The sequence below is a fragment of the Sinohyriopsis cumingii genome, unplaced genomic scaffold (assembly GCF_028554795.1).
Source record: "Sinohyriopsis cumingii isolate HCF-2022 unplaced genomic scaffold, ASM2855479v2 utg000160l, whole genome shotgun sequence".
NCBI lineage: Eukaryota > Metazoa > Mollusca > Bivalvia > Unionida > Unionidae > Sinohyriopsis > Sinohyriopsis cumingii.
This window is the reverse complement of record NW_028315873.1, coordinates 9,261,919-9,288,639: the sequence shown is the minus strand read 5'-3', so window position 1 is coordinate 9,288,639 and position 26,721 is coordinate 9,261,919. Positions and strand designations below refer to the sequence as shown.

Sequence of the window (26,721 nt, the reverse complement as noted above, 5' to 3'; positions counted from 1 at the left end):
TACACATAACACGGCTGTGTACGTGTCTTTTTCCGAGTCTTCATTTTGCTTCCCAGTTTTTATCATTGGACTGATTTAATTATATAAGAGATTAATGTTGTGTTCTCTCTCTCTCTCTCTCTCTCTCTCTCTCTCTCTCTCTAAAATTACAAAAACAAGTGCGTGATGTCTACGTTTAATACGCCTATGTACCCCCTTCTCTCTCATAGAAATTACAAAATACACAACACGCCCTTGAATTTGTTTAATATCACATTCTCCGTTTTGCTTCTCAGTAGTAGTTGCTGCACTGGATTAATAATATAGGAGATTACAATAACTGTGTTCTTCTCTTTTCTTCTTTGAAACTACATCAAAAAGTGTATGATGCCTACACTAAATATGTTTGTGTACTCTCTCTCTCTCTCTCTCTCTCACTCTCTCTCTCTCGTAAATTTAAAAACACTTAACACTCCAGTGAATCTCTCTCTCTCTCTCTCTCTCTCTCTCTCTCTCTCTCTCTCGTAGATTTAAAAACGCTTAACACTCCAATGAATTTCTCTCTCTCTCTCTCAGAAAAAATTACAAAAGCATGTGCGTGATGCCTACACATGCCTGTGTACTCGTCAACTTGAGTAGCCATCAAGTTGCTTCTCAGCAGCTGTTTTTATTAATGACTGATTTAGAAGATTAATACAATTATTACATTAATACTGTTAGATCAACACCCTTTCCCATTTTGTGATATTCATCCTCAGTTTCTTTAGATAACATATTTTACTTCCGTCCTTTTGGACATTACATTATAGTTACAAATAAGCTGATATCTCTACTGTAGTATATAAATCAAACTTGTAGCTACGCACGTGACACGGATCAAGCTTGACCTTTGCTCCCTGCCTTGTGCAACCCTCTCGTTATGCCATCATTGTTGTATTACATTGATAACTCAGCTCAGCTGGAGTCAATAACACTGAATAACAGTGACAGCATGAATAGCAAGAAATTGGCCAGAATCTGGTTAATGTTGGGACTGTGACACTAAAACCAGGTAAGTGATAGAAAAGTTATTTATACAAATCAATTTTCCCTTAAATGTTCAGTGACTACATTCATGGTTTTCTTTTTCTTCTTACTTTCGTTTCATGATACTCAAGTCCGTAGAAAAAGAGTACATACTATTATGACAATTTCAATCTGAATTAAATAGCTCTATCTCTTTAAGTTCTCACAAAGTTAACGGGAAACACATCCAAATTGCCAAAGGCAAGGTAAGAAATTTATATCTAATATAAAAAAAATATAATCTAATTTTTGTAGTATCACTGCTTTAAATTTATGTGATATCATTGCTTTAAAGTTATGTGCTATCACTGCTTTAAATTTAGGTTATATCATTGCTTTAAATTAAAGGAATAGGACTGGTTAACCCTGATCCATTATATGAGGCGCCATTTTACCCTTCTCTCTCTTGCCCTCTCTTTAATGGTAACATAATTATCTTGTGATGCCTAATTATTTTATTATATCAATTAATCAAATTTAAAATACACTGTTTTACGATACCAACAATTAACTTGCTTATATATTCTAAGTTTTAATATCACATATCGAAAATATTTTATGATAACGTAGCTCGAATATTCGATCTTAAATTATTGTGATCATGCCATAAAAAGAATATATGATGTCATAACGTAAATGTTTAGGTTTTATAAATTCACCAGCTTTATTTTATATGGAATATATATTCTAATATGGACATCTGCACCTTACGTAGCTCCCGTTATTTGGTAGTAATATATACATTGATTCAAACTCTATTATAATGTTTTTAAACAGAGCTGATATTTTTCGATGACGAAACTATTTTGCCTTTTGATTTGTATGCACATATTATGTACATGCCATTTTTTTGACAAGTAAGAACAAATATGAATCGCCCAACCACACCACAATGTCAACCGTGTGTTGCATCTGCCACTATAGATTGGTCACACATAATCTTGAGTCGCGTAGTCCTAGTTTCATAGTTCACAATTGCATCTAAATTCATCCCATGCGATCTTGTTCCGACCAAAGCACATGCATATTGATTATTTTCAGAAGAAAAAGAATGAAATGTAATAATTACATTTAACAATGAATTATGTCCTTTTTGAAACTTGATTTGTACAAAAGTTCGGTTTCAAAACAGAACTGCTACAGATTTTCTATAAGATACATTCCCATCATGCAATTACTTTGACTTTGCTGGGGGCCAAAGCTAAAGAACCATGACAATTTGGGGGCAGACATGAAAGGACAAAAGAGATTCTTTTCGCTGCCCCATTATCCATTCTTTTTATTTGTAGCCCCATCACCCATTTCCTTTATACGTAGCCCAACCACCCATTTATTTTATTTGTAGCTCCAAGGTTACTTTAACTTGATTAATAAAGCTTCTTCAATTTGTTTCACTAGACTACTTTAATTTGATTAACCAGGCTAATTTTATTGTTTAACAAAGCTACTCTAATTTTGTTTAACAATGCTAGTTTAACTTGCTTAACTAGGCTGATAACATATATTTAAGAATGCTACTTTAATTTGTTTGATATAGCAAATTTAATTAGTTTGACAAAGCTAATTTCATTTGTTTCATAAAGCAAATCTTATTTGTCTCACTAATCTACTTTAATTTGTTTAACAACCACATTTTAGTTAATTTAACAAAGCTACTATAATTTACTAGTCTACTTAAATTTATTTTAACAAAGCTACTTTGTGTTGTTTATCAAGTCTACTTTAACTTGTTTAACGAGGTTACTTTAATTTGTTTCACCAGGATAATTTAATTAGCTTTGCAACGTTATTTTCATAGTTTAAAATGATATTTTAAATTATTTAACAAGCCTATATTAATTTTTTCAACAAAGCTGTTTTAACTTAATACATTCGGCTACTGTAATTTTTGTAACAAGTCTTTTTTAATTTCTTTAGCATGGCTACTTTAGTTTCTTTAACTAGGCCACTTTAATGTACTAGACTACTTTAGTTTCTTTTACTAACCTATTACTTTGTTTAACAAGGCCGAATAATTGTTTTATATAAAAAGGCTACTTTAACTTGTACAACAATGCTATTTTAATTTGGTAAACGAGGCTATTTTAATTTGTTTCACAAAGCCACTTGACTTTGCTTAACAAAGCTAATTTAATTTCTTTAACAAAGATAATTTTGTTTGTTTCACTTAGCTACTTTAATCTCCTTCTCAAAGTTATTTGAATGTTTAACATATCTACTTTAATTCGTTTAGCAATGTTACTTTAACTTGTTAAACTAGGCTAATTTTAAAGTTGTTTAAATAGGCGACTTTAATTTTGTTTAACTATGCTCTGCCAATTTGAACTTGTTCACCAAAGCTACTTTAGTTTGTTTAACAATGCTATTTTAGCTTGTTTAACAAGCTTACTTTAATTTATCATGGTTATAACTTTAATTTGTTGAGCAACCATATCTTAATTTAATTTAAGAACTCTACTTTAACTTGCTAGAGGTTACATTTTATTGTGTAACAAAGCTACTCTATTTTTTTAAACATAGCTACTTTAATTTCTTTCACTAGGCTACGTTAACCTACTAGGCTATTTTAGTCTAGTTAACAAAGCCACTTTCATTTGTTTAGCATGGTGTCTTTAATTTGTTTAACAATGCTACTTTAATTTACTAGGCTACTTGAATTTACTTAGCAAGGCTACTATAATTTATTTAACAATCGTTACATTGTTTATATTTTTCTAACAAGGCTATCTTACAATGTTTAACAAGGCTATCTTAAATTGTTTAACAATGCTACTGTAACTTCTGTAACAATACTATATTAATTTGATTAGCAAGGTTACTCGAATGTGGTGAACATGGCTACCTGAATTTGCTTAACAAAGCTACTTTGCTTTGTTTAACTTTGATTACTTTTATTTGTTTAACTAGGGTACGTTATATTTGTTTAAGTAGGTTGTTTGCATTTTAAAAAGGGTCATTTTAATTTCCTTCAGAAGCCTACTTTAATTTATTCAAATAGGCTATTTGAATTTATAGCAATGGTATTTAATTGGTTTCACACGGCTACTTTAGTTTCTTTAACTAGTCCACTTTAATTTGTTTAATAAGGCTATTTTAATTTGTTTAACAAGGCTATTCAAAATTTTTAACAAGGTTCTTTTAATTTCTTTAACAAAGCTACTTCAATTTGCTTAAGAAAGCTACTTTAACTTTTTTAACTAAGTTACTTACATTTGTTTAATTAGGATTTGTTTAAGTTGGCTATTTTAATTTGTTTAACCATGATACTTTAATTTGCATAACAATGCCACTTTCTTATGTTTAGCAATGCTACTTTAACGTTTTTAACACAGTTATTTTAGATCGTTCAACAAGGCTAATTTGTTTATCCAAGCTGCTTTAATTTGACTAGGTTACATTAATTTGTTTCAAAAGCATAAATACTTGCATTGCAAAGCCAAATTGATTTGTTCACCGATGCTGCTCTTTAATTTGTTTAACTAGGCCGTCTTAATTTTTTAACAACGCTATTTTAGTTTGTTTTGCTATACTACTTAAATTTGCTTAATTATGCTATTTTCACTTGCTTAACTACATGTCTGTGGCATGATGCCCCAGTGCTAGACATCACTATAAACTGCCACATTGCAGACATCGTAGCGATATGACTGAAAAATTGTTAAAGCTACGTTAAAAATCAAAATCACATCACATCACACACTTGCTTGACTAGAATCCTTTAATTTGTTAACTATTTGCATTTTTAACGAGGTTATTTTACTTTGCTAACAAGGTTACCTTAATTTGTTTAACAACCCTAACTTAATTTGTTTAATAGGGCTACTTTACTTTGTTTAACTAGACTATTTGTATATCTTGACATTCTTATTTTCTCTTCTTTCGCACGGCTTCTTGAATTGTTTATCAAGCCTACTTTAATTTGTGTAATAAGGTTACTTTAATTTGTTTAACAAGGCTATTTTGAATTTAACCAAGTGTTTTTAATTTTGTTTAATAAGGCTACTTTAAATTGCTTAAGCTATTATAACTTCTGTAACTAGGCTATGTTTAGTTTGTTTAACTAGGATTTATTTAACTTAGCTTTTTAAATTTGTAGAAGAAGGCCACTTTAATTTACTCGGCTACATTAATTTGTTTAACTGGACCATGTTAATCTGTTTAACTAGACACCTGTAATTTGATTTACTAGATTATTCAGATTTCAACACTGTTATTTTAATTTGCTTAAGAAGGCTACTTTAACTTTTTTAACAAGGCTACTCTAAATTGTTCAATAAGGCTATTTTAGTTTGTTTAACTAGACTGTCTGGATATTGAACAAAGTTGTTTTAATTTGTTAAACAAGGCTACATTAATTTGCTTCACAAATCTGCCGTAATTCGTTTTATAAATCTGCTTCTTTTTTAACAAAGATACTTTAATTTGCTTGATATGGATATTTAGTTTCTTTCACTTGGTTATTAGAACCATTTAGCTAGTTATTTACTTCGATTAATAAGGCCAATTTCATTTGATTTACAAGGCCAATTTCATTTGTTCAAGCTGTTTAGAGATGTTTGAGTTGGCTATTTCATATCCTTAGCAAAGCTACTTAATTTCCTTAAAAAAGCTATTTTAATTTACTTAACACAGCTACCTTTATTTGCTTAACCAAGCTGCTTTAATTGGTTTAACGAAACTACTTTAATTTGCTTATCAAAGCTTCTGTAATTTGATTAAAGAAGCTACTTTAACTTGTTTAGCAAACCTACTTTTCTTTCATTAACAAAGCTACTCTAATTTGTTTTAAAAAATTTAATTTAAGTTGCTTAACAAAGCCAATGTAATTTGTTTAAGAAAATTGCTAAAATTTGTTTAAGAAAGTTACCTTATTTTTTATAACAAAGCTACTCTAATTAGCTTCATAAAGCCAATGTAATTTGCTTAACAAAGCTGCTTTAATTTGCTTAAGAAAGCTGCTATAATTTGCTAAACAAAGCCACTGTAATTTGATTCACAAAACTGCTTTAATTTGTTTACCAAAGCTACTGTAATTTTATTAACATGGCATCATTAATTTGCTTAACAAATCAACTTTAACTTGTTTAAGAGAGCAACTTTTTTGTTTAGCGGATGTGCTTTAATTTTTTAACAAAGCTACTTTAATTTGTTTAACAAGCTATTTTTATTTGCTTAACAAAGTTATTTTAATTTGTTTAACTAAGCTACCATAATTTGATTAAGAAGGCTGCTTTAATATGCTTAACAAAACTACTTTAATTTGTTTAATATATCTACTTAAATTTGGTTAACATAGATAATTTAATTTGTTTTACAAAGCTATTTTAATTTGTTAAACAAAGCTATTTTAATTTGTTAAACAAATGTACTTTAGTTTGTTAAACAAGGCTACTTTAATTTGTTTAACAAAGCTGCTTTAATTTGTTTAATAATGTTACTTTAAGTTGATTAACAAAGGTACTGTAATTGGAATTTGTTTAACAATCCTATTTAATTTAATTAACAAGGCTAGCTTAATATGCTTAACAAAAGTTATTTTTATTTGTTTAACAAACCTGCCTTAATTAGCTTAACAAAGCTACTTTAATTTGTTTAACAGGGCTGCATTGATTTGTAATGTGCTTTACAAAGCTGCCTTAATTTGTTTTAAAAAGATGCTTTTTTAACAAAGGTATTTTAATTTGCTTAATAAAACTATCATAATTTGTTTAACAAGGCTATATCAATTTGCTTTGAAAGGCTCTTTTAATTTCTTTCACAAAGCTACTTTAGTTTGTTTAATGAAGCTACTTTAATTCGCTCAACAAAGATACATTAATTTGTTTAATGAAGCTACTTAAATTTACTTAATAAGGCTTCTTTAATTTGTTTAATAAAGCTATATTTAATTTGTTTACCAAAGATACTTTAATTTTTTAACAACGCTACTTTAAATTGTTTAATAAGGCTACTTTAGTTTGTTTAACTAAAATATTTGGATTTTGAACAAAGTTGTTTTAATTTGTTTAACAATGCTACAGTAATTTGTTTAACCGAGCTACTTTAATTTGCTTAACAAAACTACTTTACTTGTTTAACCAATGTGCTTTATTTTATAACAAAGCTACTTTAATTTCTTTGATAAGGAGACTAAGTTTCTTTAACTAGGTTATTAGAACGATTAGCTAGTTATTTACTTTGATTAACAAGGCCATTTTCATTTGACTAACAGGATCAATTTTATTTGTTCAAGCTGTTTTGACTTGTTTGTTTAGGCTACTTAATATCTTTGACAAAGCTACTCAATTTCCTTAACAAAGCTGTTTTGTTTTGATATTAAAGATACTTTAATTCGTTCAACAAAGCTTCTTTAATTGGTTTTACAAAGCTACATTCATTTGCTTAGCACGGCCTCTGTAATTTGTTTAGCAAAGCTACTTTAATTTGCTTAACAAAGCTACATTAATTTTTATAATTTGTGTAACAAAACTATTTAATTTGCTTGACAAATCTACTTTAATTTGCTTGACAAATCTACTTTAATTTGCTTAACAATGTTACTTTAATTTGTTTAAGAAAAGCTATTTAGTTTGTTTAACAGAGGTGCTTTAATTTGTTTAAAAAGCTACTTTAACTTTTCTAACAATGCTACTTCAATTTAACAAAGCTACTTTAATATGTTTAACAAAGCTGTTTTAATTTGTTTTAGAAAGCTGCTTTAATTTGTTTAACAGAGATACTTATTTTGCTTAACAAAAGGTGCTTTATTTTTTTTGGCAACTCTATTTTAATTTTTTTTAACAACCTATTTTTTTTAACAAAGCTTCTTTAATTTGCTTAGCATACCTACTTTAATTTGCTTAACAATGATATTTTAATTTGTTTAATAAAGACATTTTAATTTGTTTAATAAAGCTACTTTAATTTGTTTAACAAGGCTACTTTAAGCTGCTTAACAAAGCCACTGTAATTTGTTTTACAAAGTTATTTAATTTTATTAACAAAGCCAGCTTAATTTGCTTAACAAAAGCTATTTCAACTTGTTTACCAAATCTACTTTAATTTGCTTAACAAAGCTGCTTCAATTTGTTTCACAAAGCTAGTTTAATTTGCTTAACAAAACATACTTTAGTTTGCTTAACAATGCTACTTCAATTCGCTTAACAAAGCTACTTTAATTTGTTTAGAAAAGCTACTTTAATTTGCTTAACAATTCTACTTTAATTTTTATAATTTGTGTAACAAAACTATTTAATGTGTTTGACAAATCTACTTTAATTTGCTTAACAATGTTACTTTAATTTGTTTAAGAAAAGCTGTTTAGTTTGTCTAACAATGGTGCTTTAATTTGTTTAAAAAAGCTACTTCAACTTGTCTAACAATGCTACTTAAATTTAACAAAGCTACTTTAATATGTTTAACAAAGCTGCTTTAATTTGTTTAAAAAATCTACTTTAATTTATTTAACAGAGATACTTATTTCGCTGAACAAAAGATGCTTTATTTGTTTGACAATTCTACTTTAATTTGCTTAACAATCTTCTTTTTTCTTAACAAAGCTACTTTAATTTGCTTAACATAGCTACTTTAATTTGCTTAACAACGATATTTTAATTTGTTTAATAACGACATTTTAATTTGTTTAACAAAGCTACTTTAATTTGTTTAACAAGGCTCCTTTAAGTTGCTTAACAAAGCCACTTAATTTGTTTAACAAAGTTATTTAATTTTATTAACAAAGCTAGCTTCATTTGCTTAACAAAAGCTATTTAAACTTGTTTACCAAATCTACTTTAATTTGCTTAACAAAGCTACTTAATTTGTTTAACAAAGCTAGTTTAATTTGTTTAACAAGGCTACTTTAATTTGTTTAACAAAGCTTCTTTAATTTCTCTAATAAAGCTACTTTACTTTGCTTAACAGAGCTACTTTAATTTTATAACCAAAGCTAGTTTAATTTGTGTAACAAAGGGTATTTTACTTTGTTTAACAAAGCTACTTTAATTTGCTTAACAAACCTACTTTAATTTTCTCAACTAAGCTGTTTTTATTTGCCTAACAAACTACTTTAATTTGTTCAACAAAGCTGCTCTAGTTTGTTTAATAAAGCTACTTTAGTTCCACTGATTTACTTTTTACATTATCGAAGAGAAGTGTTTAACACGATACCTTTTATATTTTCTGAATAATAAGTTTCATTTATTATTATTATTATTATTATTATTATTATTATTATTATTATTATTATTATTATTATTATTATTTGGATAATTTTCCTAATTATACTACGTTAAATATCATTTAAATTATTTGCTTACGTAAATTGATTTTATATTTTCTAAAAATTTCATGTTACCAAATTACCTTTAATTGAAATCCCTGAAGAATTTGTCTGATTAGTTTATATAACTGAACAACAAAGTCGTCCAGGAATATAATTAAATGCATCGAGTTATTTTATTTAAATCATCTTATATTATCTAAACAATGTGTTTGTTTAACCAAGAAATTTATGTATACCACCTAAAGAATATCTTAATTTAGACACGTTTACCTTAGCTGCATAATTTATTTGATCAGACTAAAATTAATAATTTTTTCTTCAATTTATATCATTAATTTTATATGAAAAACATATTTAACAGAACTACTTTCACATTATATGAATCACCGATTAATATATTTTGCTATTTTTAAAAAAAGGAAATACATTCTCAATACCTGAATAAATTATTTGATCAATTTCATTAACTGAATACTCTTTCCATTTATTTTAATAATTTATTTCAATAATTTGCTTCGTTGAATTACTTCTTATGTTATCGAAATTAACTGAACATCCTTTCATATATTTTTGTTTATATATATATATATATATATATATATATATATATATATATATATATATATATATATATATATATATATATATATATATATATATATATATTTCGAATAGTTTGATCAACAAGACCATATTTTTTCTCAGCAGTATATTAAACTGAATAGATTTGTAAATTCTTTAACTTAGCAGTTTTACTGAACAAACTTTTATTTGATTTCGATAATTAGTTTCATTAATTTGTGCATAATATTTGTTGACAAGTTGCTAAGATAAATTAACTTTTACATTATCTAAATACACTCCTTAATTTAATTACTTTCATATTATTTAAATAATTCATTTATCAATTTATTTGATTATTGTACTTGATTGTAAACGTTTTGTATTACCCAATTCACATGTTTAACTCAACTTCTTTTCACGTCATCTGATTGATTTGTTTGATTATTCTGTTGGGCTAAACTAATTTTATATTTTCTAGATAATTTATTTGTTTAATTTGTTAATGGAAGTAACATTGTATCCATCTATAATAACATATTTCAGTACCTTAATTGATTGAGCTACATATGTATCATGTAAATAACATTGTTTTATTAACATGTTTAACTCAAATAATTTTTCATTTGTTTAATAAAATTATATTTTCAATCGATTGTAATACTTTGTTTGATTAATTTCTTTAAAGGTATTAATTTTTCTCATTTTAATAATTATTTTTTGCCGAACTAAATTATTATTTATGAATTTTAATATTTTCCTAAAGTAATCTGTTTGACAAAATTACCTTTTACATACATTTTGATAGTTTGCTTTATTCATTCGGTTAAATAAACTATTGTTTTGTCAATTTGAAGCATTCATTTGATGAATCTTTTTGACAGATTACCGTCATGCATTGAATTTTTTTATTGATGAATTTAAATCAACATCTTTTAGCCCTTTTTGATAATTTGTTAATTCATTTTAGCACAATTAATATGTCTCCCATTTATTTAGCACAATTAATGTTGCCCATTTATTTAGCACAATTAATGTGTCACCCATTTATTTAGCACAATTAATATGTCACCCATTTATTTAGCACATTTAGCATGTCACCCATTTATTTACCACAATTAATGTGTCACCCATTTATTTACCACAATCAATGTGTCATCCATTTATGTATCACAATGTGACATCTATTTATTCAGCACAATTAGTGTGTCATCCATTTATTTAGCACAATTAATGTTTCATCCATTTATTTAACACAATTAGTGTGTCACTCATTTCAAAGATTGGTTTCATTTACTGATTAGCCATGCAACTTTTTTATTCGGTCTAATAATTTACTTGATTAAATTGTTTAACAAAATTACTCTCTTCATTCATTTTCATAGCTCACTGATTTGGGCAGCTATACAACATTTTTAATCTAATTTATTGATTAATTTGTTTAAGTTTCTAAATTACATTTTCACACGTTTTAGGAGCTATTTCATTAAATTATATAATATAATTACTTTTCAAATCCCCTGTTTTCCATTTTAATAATTTGTTGGCTGATCCATTTGTATAATTTGTGTTATCAATTTGTTTAACTGAGATAAATTTTCTATGAAGTTTAACAATCAATTTAATTGACTTCTAACTGCACTTCTTTACCATATATATTATTCATTTCTTTCCTCGGTTTATTTAACTTAATCTCTTTCCGGCATCTGTTTAATTATTTATTTGATCAACTTGTTGTAATGAATAACATTTTTCATCAATGATAATTCTTTATTCATATGATTTATTTAACTGGACTATATTGTAGTCCGTTTAAATTTGTTGAGCTCAACTACTTTGCATAACCGGTGTCATAATTTGTTTGATTAAAATGAAGCCTTAAGCCACTTTAATTAATTTCAGTAATATGATTGATTAAATTGACGTAATAACCATTCTGATCCATTTTTTAATTTCTTTGACTGAGATAATTTTCCAAATTCTCATTGAGTCCTCAAGCTATTTCGTTTATTAGAATAGTTACGTTTATTGATCATCTTCAATGCAATGGTTTTTTTTGGTGGTATTTATATGAAAATTAGACTGTACCAAAACAGGCACTTTCGAAACACTTATGTCTTCATTTCTGTCAGGATTTTACTTTGTGTTTAAAATAAATTATTTTTATTGAGTTCCTTAAGAAACAATCTTTTCTTTTAGTTTTTATATAAACTATCACAAACAAAATGCAGCAGAGCAATCATCCAGAAAACACATATTTTTAACCTATTTCAGTACTTATTAATCACTATCAATGACTGCGTTAAACGATATGCTTTTCTTATTTTTTATGCAAACTGAACAATGTTGCATAGACGATTATTTTCTATTAACTTAAACCAGTGTTTATTAAAAATAAAATACTTTCATTAATTTCCTTAATGGATAACCTTTGCATTTACTGATATTGTTATGACAAACTGCCCCAGAACCGTCATCCCTAAAGCAACTATTTTTTTTGTTTCATTTATGTAAATAGTTTGTGAAAGAAATAAAATTTAAACCCCTTTAAACAACTATCTTTGTGATTATTTATATTACAAAAACTCCATCTGACACCTACTTATTCACCTAGTCACTAATGTTAAGGCCTTTGAAAGTTTATGGTGGTTATAATTATCAACTTTTCTAGGGACAATGGCTGTGTTGAGTCTCTGGATTATGTTTTGCAAGGGCAATGCAATTACTGCGCTATATAATGTACGGGCAATGCAATTACTGGGCTATATATTGTACGGGCAAAGCAGTTACTGGGCTATTACTGTACGGGCAAAGCAGTTTCTGGGTTATTTATTTTACGGGCAATGCAGATTCTCTGGACTATATAATGTACGGGACAAAGCAGCCTCTGGGCTATGTATCGTGCGGCTTAAAAGTCTGTTTGCTAATTTCCCCACTTAGCTGTCACATCACAACATCTAGAACAAATGGCTACACTTACAGAAGAGAGAGAGAGAGAGAGAGAGAGAGAGAGAGAGACAGGTGGCGTACTAAGAGTAAAGGGAAATGGCGCCCGGGGAGACGGTGATGGTCCAAAGTGGATTTGGCGTCCCAATACCTCTGGCGCCCGGGGCAATCGCCTCCAATCCCCGGGAGAACAAGAGAGAGAGAGAGAGAGAGAGAGAGACAGAGACAGAGACAGAGACAGACAGAGACAGACAGAGACTGACTGGTGTGGAGATGGAATACGCTTAGGTTATTGCGTTATATGATACCTGTGTCCCAGCACTGGAATTTCTTGTCATTATTTGAAATTATTTATTTTTCACATTACGTTCTCTAGTATGATGGAATAGTAACTGAATTCAGAGTTTTACAGTATTTCACAATTAGGTTACTGAATGTATAGGGGGTTGTACAATTACTGTCACATAATATATTGAATGGAAGCACGTCTATAACGACTAACACCTGCATTATTTTTGTGACGTGTACATTGACTAACACCCGCATTATTTTTGTGACATGTACAGTGACTAACACCCACATTATATTTGTGCAACATTGAAAGCTTATTGTGAATATGATTCTAAAAAAATCACATCCATTCATATATTGGTCAGTTAATGTGTAGAGAGTTTACATTTTTAGTAAGTTAGATGGTGTGATACTAAATGACAGTCAACTCATGACTGTATCGTGTGAATGTCGCTCCTCTGACTGTGAGGATGATGTTTAGTTCTGGTTACATTACGAACAATTAGGGTAGGTCAGTACAAACTTCTTTATTTCGGGAGTGGGGTGTGTGTTTGTGTGTGTTGTTTTTTTTTTTGTTTTTTTTTTTGGGGGGGGGCTCGGGACACATCTAAATGAGCTAAACAAACATAAACTAGAAAAAAGAAAACGTATTTGTATCCTGAATTTAACTTCGATCCTAGTTATATCCCTTCTTAGTTTTTATTTCTTCTCCCGAAATTTTGTTGTCCTTTTCGAATTGCTATTTTTTTTAAAAAAATGTATGGTCAGCAGTTAATGATATATGGGGTAACTATACCGACACATACGTTTTATTTGACCTTAGCTTTGCTGAAGTTTCCTTTTAGCTAGAGTCATCCAGAGTATTTGCTGGCACCATCAACCTATCTCCACAATATATACATGCAACACTAACCTCCCATCCACATTATTGAGACACATCACTAATCTCCACCTCTACGGTATTTACACCAACCATAAACTCCCCATCCACAGTATTTACACCCACCACTAATCCCTCTAAAATATCTGCACGCAACACTAACCTCCCATCCACAGTATTTACACCCTCCATTAACCTCCTCATGAACAACACTTACACCTACCGCTGACTTCCCCATGTATAATTTGCACATACCACTAACCTCCCCATCTTCAATATTTACACCCATCACTACCCTCCCCATGAACAAACACTTACGCCTACCGCTAACTTCCCCATGTACAATTTGCATACACAACTAACCTCTCCATCTTCAATATTTACACCCATCACTACCCTTCCCATGAACAATATTTACATCTACCGCTAACTTCCCCATGTACAATTTGCACATAAATTAATTGTATGATGGTATAGAAAGGATACATAATGTCATAGCTTAAATGTGTGATTTTATAAATTCATCAACATTATTTTATATTAAATATTTATTTCAATATGGACAGCTGCAACTTAGATAACTTCCTGTAATCTGGGAGTAAAATATAAAATTTAACCAGAACTAATATTATTTGATGACCAAAATATTTTGCCTTTAGATTAGCATGTTGATAGTTGTCCATGCTATTATTTTGACATTGATAGAAGTAAGAAAAAATAGTGATCGCTCCACGCCTCACCGTCAATCATTTTCTGCCTCTGTCACTACAGACTGGTCACACATAATCTTGAGTCACGCAATCCAACATTTACTTTTAACACGGAATGTCGTTTTTGAAATATTATAAGTAGTGAATGGGGCCACCCTAGGGACAATGGGAATTACCATTAAAAACACCCCTGGGTCACTCTAGGGACAATGGAAATTTAACATGGGGAAAATTGCTGGGCCACTCTAGGGACAAGGGGAATTGAACATGGGGAATAGAGTTTGGGCTTGTCTAGGGACAAGGGGAATTGAACATGGGGAATAGAGTTTGGGCTTGTCTAGGGACAAGGGGAATTAACATGGGGAATAAATTGTGGGGCTTGTATAGGGACAATGGGAATAAATCGTGGGCCTGTATAGGGACAGTGGAATTTAACATGGGATTTTTTTTTTAAAAAAAATTTAATAAAAGGGTAGGCAATGGAAAGTCAATCTCTTTTCGAGACATATGGGTGGCCCTGAAAAGGGCCTTTGGTTTCATCATCATCTTCTTTTATTTCCTCCACTTCTGTAGCCATCTTCTAACTTTTGCCATTATTCCTGTCTTCTTTATTTCTGATTCAGGTATCCAGTCAGGATGACCTATCGCTCGGAATTTCTCCTGTATTCGTATCCAGTTATTGTTGAGTTTCTCAAAGCTTTCTTTTCTCTTTCTATTTTCTTCTTCTTTTCTTTCCTTAGTCCACTTTTCTTTGATGTTCTTTACCTCTTCCGTCATCACTTTCCTCGTTACTTCCTCCGTTTTTGTCAGCTGGTCCAGCCCCCATTTTACGTATCGCCACTCCGTCCAATTCAATATCTTTTCTAAGAAGCATCTGACTTCGATGACATTTTCAAGTGCTTCCTTTAAACTTCCCACTCTTACATAAGGCGGGTCAATCAATCCTCTCAGTCTCTTTTCCTCTTCTTCCATCATTCTTGTTACTATCTCCTTTGCTTCCTTCAAATTATTAAAACAGTTAAGACACTTTTCTAATTTGAATTCTTTCTCTATCTTTTCCATGACAAACGTAACATCTACTATCCAATAATAAATGCCTATCAAATGATTCAGTAACGCTGTTGCTACCACCATTTTCTTTGTCTTTATTCCGTGGAATGGGTTCTAATGGCTAACACTGTCAGCTTTATAGTTAAAGCGCGGACGTGATGGAAAACATCCCCCTAAAACAAAATTGATATTACCTAGATTATCACTTAAAACGCGCGGACATGAAGGAAAACATCCCCTACTTTTCTCATTTCATATGATCTACTATCCACATACGTGAACCAGCAATAAATGAACCCCAAATCTACTATTTACACACGCAAATCATTAAAAAGAAATCCATAATCTACTATCCACACAATCGTACGTGATCGGTTACAAAACCCAAACTATACTCTCCACATACGCTAAGAAACAATAAACAAACCCATAATCCACTATTCACACAATCGTACGTGAGCGGTTACAAACACAAACACAAACACACAAACACATACCCTCACACTATGAAAAAAGAGTCAGTGTTTATATTCACACTACTCTACCTACACACATTGGCAAATCGATTGTTATTTCTTTTCTAGAGTATTTAGTAGCCCTGAAAAGGGGTGTTGGTTTTTAACTCCAGATGCACCTATCTAATGCTGGCACCTTCCAGGCCTGGTGCCACACACACATCTTCTTCCCCAGTCTCCTTTCACTCTTTTTTGGGGGGAGAGCAGAGGCGGGATATGTAGCTTCAGAATCCCAATTTTCTGTCTCTGGGATTCTGAAATTTCTTGTCTCCTTTTCCTCCTCTTCTTTTTTTCTTCTTTCCTCCTCCTCTCTCATCCTTCCCTCTTCGGCAATGGCCTCCGCGGCCAGTTCATTCAACAGGCGCCTGGCATATTCCAGGTGCATCTGGAGTTCTGGAAGCTTTACAATTCTGGTATTCATTCTCTTCATCAATCAACAAGGGTAGCTAGACTGCCCAGCGAGTTTCAATTTATACTGAAAGCGCGGACGTGAAGGAAAACACCCCCTAAAACATAAAATTGATCTTACCTAGATCATGACCAAAACAACGCGCGGACCTAAAAGAAACACTCACTCACTTTTTTATACTACCCATTACTATTCTAAAAAAATTTCATTAATCACTTCAATATACCATCCACATACGCAAAGCAATCCAATCAAACCCCCAAATCTACTCTCCCCACACCTCAAACAGCCAAAAACATGATCTTAATCTACTATCCACACCAACGTACGTGAGCACTTACAAACACACAATCCTATACACAAACACATACCCTCACACTATAAAAAAATTTAGTGTTTATATCCACACTATTCTACCTACACATATTGGCAAATCGATTGTTATTTCTTTTCTAGAGTATTGGGGTAGCCCTGAAAAGGGCTGTTTTTTTGTTTGCTATGGCAATCTTTTAGTTTCTAAGAATGCGACGTCCTCTGAGGATAGACTTTCTGACGATAGGTCTGCTTCTTCGGAAAGAGAAGAAGAACTCTTTGGTGTCGATACGACAATCGACAAAGCCTCTGTCAGGTTCAGGTTCCTGCTGCTGCTGCTGCTGCTGCTGCTGTTGTTGTTGCTGTTGCTGCTGTCTCTGAAGTCTGTACTTCTCTGTCCATTCTTCTTTCTCCCTGTTCACTTCTTCTCTGAAGAGCTCTTCTATCAGGTCTTCAGTGACTTTTAACATTCTCACATTCTCTATCTCTTCAGCTTTCGGTATCAGACTGTGTCTGACCCTATGCAAATTCACGTAGGCTTCGTTTAGCTTAGCTAGTTTGGAGCACATCTTCGTAGGAGGATGAGTCGACAATGGATGGTTAGACTGGAAACTACCCCGGTTCTTAAAGTCAAAGAGCGGACGTGAAGGAAAACATCCTCCACGGTTTTTTCGAGCCGCAACGTTCAATGAGTGTCATGAGAGGGATAGTAAGAAGTCAAAGAGCATAAATCAACATTCTTGTAGCCAAACAAACCACAAAGGCATTTTTTTCAAAACACATTTTTTATTCAAAATCACTTAACACTAACCAACAACTCTAACATTTGTTAACAATAATCCAACCATATAACATCAAACGTTTTTTCAAATGACAAACATTTTTTTCAATTCATACTCTACTTTAAACAGGGCTGACAACGTTGTGAATGAAATTGTGATTTCCACTGTTGGAAGTCATTAGGCCATTGATGGACACTACGTTTCCTAGCTTGAGACAAAAAATAAGCATAATGGTCACAAAACCATCGATCTACTTTCACATCGTTTCTAGAAGAAGAACGAGGATCAAAATGAGTCACTAAATGTTCTAAGGAATAGCCCAGGCTGCGATGATGCAGAAAATACACACAGTACTGTCCGCACACCAAGGAATCTGTGCCTTGTAATTTCACATTATTGAATCGGGTAGTCTGAGCATTTCTTCTCATAAAGTCGATGATATCGTCTTCCAAAGGGGGCAATCCGTACGAATCAAAATATTCCACACATCTTCTGAGGAAAGTAGACGGCTACCCAGTGGGTTCCTGGGAGATGACTGTCGTCCGTGTTGATGACATAAGCTTGATGGTCTTGAGGTTTGCGATGAGGGAGTTCATCTTTAGCACAGACGACAGGATTCCAAGAAGCCGTGTACGAACTGTGGTTCAAAAGGTAATAAAGTTCCCAGGTATCCATGTTTATTTTTTTTTCTTCTTCACAGGTAATGATAAGTCATCAATTCGATCCTGACATTTTGCTTGAAAATGTCTGACAAATAACCGTTTCTTCGTTTCGTCTCCTCACTCTGATTCAGGACAGCTTCGATACGATGGATCTCTTGAGTGGTTAATGGTGGACAAGAATGTTCACGCAAGTCTTTATACCACTGATGCCACACGACTTAGTCCGAGATGAGACTCCAAGCTTCGTCCAGATACTCGTCCAATTTTTCTTCTTGACTCAGCATCAGGCATTTATCGTGTTGAATTTGACTGGGATGATCGTTTTGACATCCATAGCAATTTTTCTTGATCAATTCCGTCATTTTTTTGACCAAGTGTTTAGCAAAAGAGGAGACTAAATGGGCTTCTTGTTCTGGCCATCTTGACTTCATCATGATCACTTCTTCGTCTTTGTCTTGGGATTCTTCTTCTTCCACGATCTCCTTACATTCCATCTCCAAAGTTTCTCCACTAGGTAAAGAGGGATAACAGTCTTCCATGGCTTCTAATAGTCTAGAATGACTTCTCTCAAACTGTTGATTTATATGGTATTGTCGAATTCGGCATACAGGAGGACGTTCACCGTCTCTGTTAGATTTGTAGTAAACTGAATTTCCACACGAATCTGGCCAGATTTTATAGCGTGGAAATGTCCCTCGTCGCTGCCTTGGTCTGGAGTGAAATCGAAAGCCCACAAATCGTAGCCTCCTGCGTAATCCTCGTACGTAATGCCGTGACTGGTGTTGGTTCCTAACTGACCAGTGGCTTCGTACAGGGACAAGTACGACCTCAAGTAATTCTTCCTGTCAAAGTTAGGTTCGAAAGGTCGGGTACACATGGTCTTGCCATCGCGACTGACTTCGATCTTGGACACGTCAAAGTGTTTAAAGTGGAAAGGATTTTTAGCCAAAGCTCCGTTGAATGCTGCATTCTCGACGATACCAAGGATCAAACGTTTGGGTAACTGTCCTTGGAACAGATGATCTTCGATCATGGATCGCAGCCCCGTAGGAATGGTGAAGGTTTTCACTTCCACGCGTCGTATGGGATACTTGGCGGTCGTTCTGCTCAACGTCTGACTGATGTCGTTATCCACTTTAGGTAACACTTCCACGCGTCGTACGTAGAGCCTGGCTTCCTCGATGACAGTTTTGCAAGCACTAGTACCTATCAAATGGAAAGCGGCACTACTACGATTCAGTCTCAGGCGGAGATTCACTCCGTTCCAGCAAATACTTTTCTTGTAACCACATGTCCAAATGCAAACGATCCATCAGTTCTAAACTATCTCCACTTTTGATTCTGTCTCCTCGTTCTACAAATCCCGAATTGTGTTCTTTGGTTGTATTAATTTCGAATTCTTCAAACTGACCTGCATCGTCAGCTTCCCATACCACACAGGCATTGAGATGAGTGTTCTTGGCGTCTATTCCGTACGTCAAGAGATTTTCCAGGTACGCTTGATAAGGGTAAGTATCCATGCTGCTACTGACTAGTTTGTTATTCAAGTACAAGTCCACTCTACTGAACAAGGAATGCATGAAATTGTTGACGGGAGCTATTACCTCATCACCATCTTGGGCGTATTATCCTCATCGACAACCTTGACTTTCAGGTACAAGTAACTGCTATTCAGATCGATGTAATCTTCGGGCTGTCCTTTGATTTCAAACTCGATGGGAGCTGAGGCTGTCAAAGAGGAGACGGGGTGAAATTCCACCCACTGGGATTCTTGCATGGTCATCATGGTGGGGGGCATGGCAAACAGATCCAGTTCCGACTTGGAACAAGCGCAAGATTCTCGGTGCATCATTTTGTTCTTTCTCAATAATCGAAAACGTCTAAGTCTCGAACGGTTCTTCTTTTCTTTCTCTTTCTAGCTTTAGACGTGTGAAGTCTGGTGAAAGGGTATTTTCTTCGTCGTCTCTTTCTGCCTTGTCCTTGCTGAATGCCTGACTCGGTAGCGTGCAGGGCATTTATAGGTGTTTCTCGGTGACCCAAAATGTCTTTGCCCGTTTGCAGCAAGACATTTTTGCCTGCCCTCGTGAAGGCTTCTTTAGGGTTTTGTTTGTCGATGATGACATTTTGGAGAAATTCTTTGCCTTGCGTCAGTGCCGCATCTTTCAAGGCGTGCAATCCGCGTGTCACCATCGGTTTCAACACCGGGGCAACTGAACGATAGGTCGAATTTAACATATCTCCTAAACCGTGTCCTCGCTGTCGAGCAACCCCTCGGTACACTGGATACATGACTTACTTACGAGTCGTGAGAGAACCGTTTTCACCGTGACTTTTCCTTTGGGGAATGGAATATTTTGTCCCAAATCTCCTTTTATAGCAATGTTGACCGTGTCCAAATAAGACTTACTGACAGGCAAATAGTGAGGATGGACAAATTCGCGGTGAACGTGGTAAGTGTTTCCACCTTCCTCGTCAGCGTTCGTGGCAGAATCCACTTTGAAAGGAATGACACGCAGTAACGTTACGGAGGTGTGTCCCACCACGTTGTACTCCACCACATCGGAGTACACAAACATCAAATTCAGTCCTTGGTTCAGTTCTACCGGGGCACGAAATAACTTGCTAAAAGACTCGTTGTCGTAAACGATTGGTAATTCGTTTTTCTTGACCATGGCCATTCTCATGTCCATGTCTCCGCCCGACATGTCAAACAATTCAGGACAAAATAAAATGGACAGGATTTTTCTCCCGTCAAATTTCATCAAGAAGCGACGAGCTGCTTTGTGGTATTCCATGGTGACCCTTTTTTGACACTTTCCAAAGCTTTCAGAAACACGACATTAAACGTGGAGGCTATGGTGCTGACCAAATGTTGACCACTAAAATAATAGCCTGGGGGAATGAACAAGTGATAGGTGGTGTTCTTTTGATTTCTTGTGCCAGGTGTTTTCTTGTCATATTTGCCATGGGTATCCAAGTACTGTTGCATTTGCTCGTCATAAACTTCCACATCAAAAAAGTTTTGATTGGGAAGGACATTGAGGACTTGGGTCGGGTGAATCATTTCCACTAAAGCCACTTCCCAATGGGCTTCGTGATCTAATGGGATGGCCTGAGGTAATTTGGCCGTATAACAGCACAACATGTTCTTGGGAAACATCTCCATGGAACTGTCACTGGGTAAGGTTAAGTAAAATTGGTTTTGGTGACTCATAATTCCAGAGTTCTGTGGCTGTCCGAGGGGTTACTGGACGTCAGAGGCGTGTCTCCGCCTAAAATGGGGTTCTGGTTGTGGTTGGAGTGGTGAATGGCACTGGCACTGGCACTGGACACAAGGTTCCCCTTCGAGGAGAATTTCAGGGAGGGATTGGGAAGCAGGTAACCGATGCAACTGCTCAATAAAATGGTCCACAATTGCTTGTCTCCTTGTTGCAAACTCAAATTGGCAATGGCTGCCCCGATGACACAATACACCACGAAGATTTGGCATAAAAAGACGATTTGCGTTTTAGGCACACGTTCTCCGCACCACACCCACAAAGGTTGTTTTTGTAAATCTTGCACAGAAGAACTAGGTGAAGGAGTGGTCGACGTAGCTGCGTCTGTGTGAAAGGGTATGATGGTCACTTCTTTTTATAGTCGATCCAAGAATCAAAACTGGGTGGATATCCTTTCCAACGTACTTTGACTTCTTTGACACGTCGTTTGCCCACTTTACGGGTTCTGCGTTCGAGAATGCTTTCGATGTCGTACACGTCGACTTCTTTTTTGGTGACACGTTGTAAGTCGGGTAAGTAAAACGTTCCTTTGAGCACTTCTCCGTTCATGTCTTCCAATTTATAGACGGTAGGATGACGGCCATGCACTCGTCCAGTGACAAGAAACAATTCGGTCGTCCAGTTAGGTAAGTAACCTTTGTCGAAAGTGCGTTTGGTTTTGCCAATGCGCACCCAATCTCCTACGGCCAACACTCCTCTTTTCTTGGGGACAGCCCTCGTCGGGGACGTACCAAACAGGCGCTCAAACACCAACACTTCGTTGTCGGGAGTCACTTCTTGCGGGGCACGTCCGATGCTTCGATGGTAAGATTGGTTGTACGCTTGCATCAGGTGCGGTAAGATGTCGATGTACTTCAGAGTATGGTGATGCGTAAAATATTTCCACATGCGTTCTTTCAAAGTGCGTTGAAAACTTTCCACGATGCTGGCTTTGGTTTCAGGATTCTCGGTGGTAAAAAAGTGAATGTCACGTTTCTTTAATTCTTTTTGGAAAGCTTGGTTCAGAAATTCGGTGCCTTTGTCCGTTTGCCATCGAAGAGGGTGACGACCGCTTTGTTTCAACACCCGTTGCAGGGCTCGCACTAACTCGCTGTTCGATTTGGAAGTCAAGGGAACGAGCCAGGCAAATTTGGAAAAGACGTCGATGACACAAAACAAATATTTGTAGCCACGATTGTAGCTGTCGAAATGAGAGACATCGGCTAAATCGGCTTGCCATTGATGATCGATGCCTTCCACTCGGGTGCGACTTCTGGAAAACTTGCGTCGAATGGGTTTGTGTAAAGTGTAGGTAGCTTGTTCTTGTAACCATCGTTGCACTTGAGGTAAACGGAGACTTTTCAGTCGAGTTTTGGCAGCACGATACAATTTTTGAACTCCTGCGTAACCTGCAGGATGGGAGGGTTCGTAGTGAAGGCTGGCTAAGACTTTTTCCATTTTTTTGCGTTTGTGTGTAAATAAGACACCCACTCTTGGAGGATGCTACTCTTTTTCTCTTGGGGTACTTTCTTGGATTGCAATGCTTTGCGTGTGCGACCGGCAATAGGTGTCGAAGAGGAGGATGTCTGAGCGGGGGATATCGGTTCTTGTTTCACTTCTGTCTTCACTTCTGTCTTCACTTTCTTTTTCTCTTGTGATAAAGAAGGGGTTGCCATCGTCTTTTTAATAAATCCAATTCTGGAGGTAGGTGGTGTTCTTAACTTGCGTACTTTTTCTGGTGGAGTTTGAAACCCTTCCTCTTCTTCTTCTCCTTTTTCTGTCTTGGTCACTGGTAGTGGTGGTACTGGTACTGGTGATGGTGCTGGACTTTTCATCAAGGTCTTAAAATCTTTCAGAGTGGGTAGAGCTGTTTCGTCTAAAGCTTTCTGGTGAAAGAGTTGCAGTCGTTGCAAGAGTTGACCGTACTTTTGTGATTTTTCTGTTTCGGACAAATCTTGGCGATCCATCAAGGACTGCAATTCGTGTTGTAACTGGGACATCTCGCTCAAATGGGGATTGGGAGGTAAATGCGGGGTGCGTTGTTCTTGCCAACGATGGTATTCCATCCATCGTTTGTAAGGCACTAAAGCTAGTTTTCGTCCTTCCATGGGGTTGTCAGGGGTCGATTCTGAGATCTTGGGACTTCCGAGGGCCTTTTTATCTTGCTCCCACCAATCCTGCCAACATGGTTCCCAAGACTTCTTTAGTAAGGGACCTAACAAGAGGGGTAAAATGCCTCCACGTTGGACCAACATTTTCTTCTTTTGACGAATGGGAATTTTCTTTTGAACCATTTGGCGAAGAACGTGACGATGTTTGCCTAAGCATTGTTTCTGTTGTTTCGTGCCTTTCAAGACTTTCAAACAGCATTCGCACACGGTATCGATGACCTCTTTGGAGGCTGATTGAGTGAGCTTTTTTCGTAGAGGTGGAGAAGCTTTGGACAGGACAGATAACATGTCCCCATGTTTGACTAAACGTGGAGGCAGTCCTTTTCTTTTCTTTGCTTGGGGCTGTTTAGAAGAGGGATGTTTTCTTTGAGTCTTCAGCACCAAAAACACTGATACCCCGACTTGGTCACACACCTTTTTTATACTGGAACACGTCGCCACTGATTGTCTTTACGTCGTATCAGTTTGAGGACAGGCATGACACGTCGTGCAGGGGTACGCAACGGACTAAATCGAGCCAGTTCTTGCTTGGACAAATCCAGTAAACTTTGTAACATGCCCGATCTTTCTTGGACTTTGATTTTGGGAGAAGGTACTTTGTGAGCAGCAGCCACTGCCACTAAATTGGAGGGTCCTGCCACTGGGGAAGTTCTTCTTGGGGTTATCAACCGAGAAGTTCTTGGTGTGATCAACGTCTCCAAGTACTCTTCAGTTCTTGGTGCCATCAACGGAGAAGTGGATGAACTTGAGACTGCCGGAGACACGGTCACTGCCGTGGCAGGTCGTGGTTTGCGAGTGTAAATTTGCGTCCTGGCCGAAGTGCCTCTCTTGCGACTAGTTTTCTTCTGTGGATTTTCTTTTTCTGGGGGCTTCTTTTCTTTTTCCGGGGTGGTGTCTGGTAAGAGGAGGGTCCCGCCACTGGAGAAGTTCTCCTTGGGGACCTGGTCTTTTTCTTCTTCTTGGAGCTTCGTTTGACTTTTTTCTTGGGGAGAAGTTTGGGGGCATTAGGATCCCATCTTAAGAGAGAGCGAATGATGACCCCTCCTAGAGTACCGCTCCCTCCAGGTTTCAAAATGATTTGCTTATTGGTTTGAGTGTCGATGCGGGGATCGGCCAGTTGGACCAAAGCGACTTTGTTTCGATCGAAAAAGCGTTTGGTTTGATGAGGAATCTGAATGATTCCTTGGAGTAATTGACGTGCCGTCACCGTGAACCATCGTAAGACTTCTTTGAGACTAGCTTCTAAGACACGAGCTCGTGTTTGTGGATATTTTTCTCGACTGATGCCATACAAGGCACGAATTAATTTGACGGGAAGATGCGACTGAAGGGACGTCATGTTCACACTGTGTGTGAGACAGACGAAAAGGGTCTGAGGTTTTTATAGATTTTTTTATGGGGAGTGAAATGAAGTCGAGGAAGGAGACGTGTACAGGACAGGCCCTCCGTCTTGGCACCAGTGGTGAAACAAGTGGGTACGAAATCGCAAATCCTCGGGGGTCGTAGGTTTCAAATCGACGAGTAAATAGGCGTGTGGAGTTTGAGTGGCATCGTCGTACGCCTGAGTCAGCCAAGGCGTTCCTAACTGTTTGGCTAAGACTTGCTCTTGCGATTTATCTCGAGGGCTTTTAAACAAGACCACGTAATGCGCATTGAGACTGATGGTGCGATGGGCTTTACTTTGTTGAAACAAATTTTGGGTGATGTAAACGACACTGGCATTACGGTGATGACCTTTGCGCGTGAACCACAGTTTAATTTCTTCTTCGTCTTCTCCTAACATGTCGTCAAAAATGACCAAATGGGTTTGACGGGAATCAGAGACGAAGCCGTCTTCTTCTTTAGGAATGCCTTCCACAAACACGATGGAATCGCCTTGATTTTCTCGCAAGAGGCTGTACGCCGATTGCCACTCTTTGTAACACCACACGATCCGCTCAGGTGGCCGATCGATCAAATGATGTTTATGTTCGATCAAACGTTTGACGAATTCGGTTTTGCCTGAACCGCTAGGTCCAGCAATGAGCATGTTAAAGGGATGACGAAGATACAAAGCCTCCCAACTGGCACGATCTAAGTGTTCGTCGATGACTTTGACAGTAGAGGAAGAGGGAGCAGAGACAGCAGAGGTAGCCATAGTGTGAGAAATGTCACTTGTGACACGAAAACAAACAAGACAAGAGTTTATATACTTTTTTCAGAACACGTTTATTGAATGTTTTAAACATGAATACGAAAGACAAAAATACATAAAAGCCAAAGGCTTAAGTACAAGGATAAAAGGCACATAATAACCATTAACGTGGAATAAAAACAAGTGTCTGTACAACATGTTTTGGGTAAAGTTCTGACCAGTTCTATAAGGGTAAGGTCACACAAGTGTCCTCCCGAAAGGGTCTTTCAGGCCTGTCCACGACAGTCCTGTCCTGGGTGATGGGTTCTTCTGGTACTGTCACTAACACAGGTTGAAAAAGCCGCAAGGCTCACAATCGCATTCCACTTCAGAAGCCCCACACTTGAATTGTGCCTTTCTAAACTTGTTTTGTGTTTCTCTGAAAGTATTCATCTTGTTCGCTTGGTAGTCACAATGAACTATCGATCTTGCCTAGGGTTCCTTTTTATATACAGACCAGTACCGACGTGTCCATACGGTAAGGTGAAATGATTGGAAAGTCGCACTCGCTTCTGGTACACGATTTGATAGACTTTTTCCAAGGGTCGACTGACGATGTGGTGAGTGGGTAAACGTACAATCTTGTTCGGTTGATAGGTGGTCACTTTAAAGTGTTCATCTTCTCCCGATTGCAAGGCTTCTTTCAATACCCCAAAGTTGACCACACGACTGGTACGATAATTCAGAGTCAATCC

At 35.5% G+C, this 26,721-nt stretch overlaps 1 protein-coding gene across 2 annotated transcripts in view; it reads left to right on the top strand.

Annotated features, from left to right (window-relative positions):
* Window positions 1-914: 914 nt before the first annotated feature.
* Window positions 915-26,721, top strand: part of LOC149774743 (uncharacterized) — a 175,623-nt gene continuing 149,816 nt past the window's right edge. For both annotated transcript variants that reach the window (XM_089944808.1, XM_089944807.1), the window contains exon 1: window positions 915-1,030. The gene's annotated coding sequence lies outside the window, so the exon portion shown is untranslated. The remainder of the gene's footprint in view (window positions 1,031-26,721) is intronic.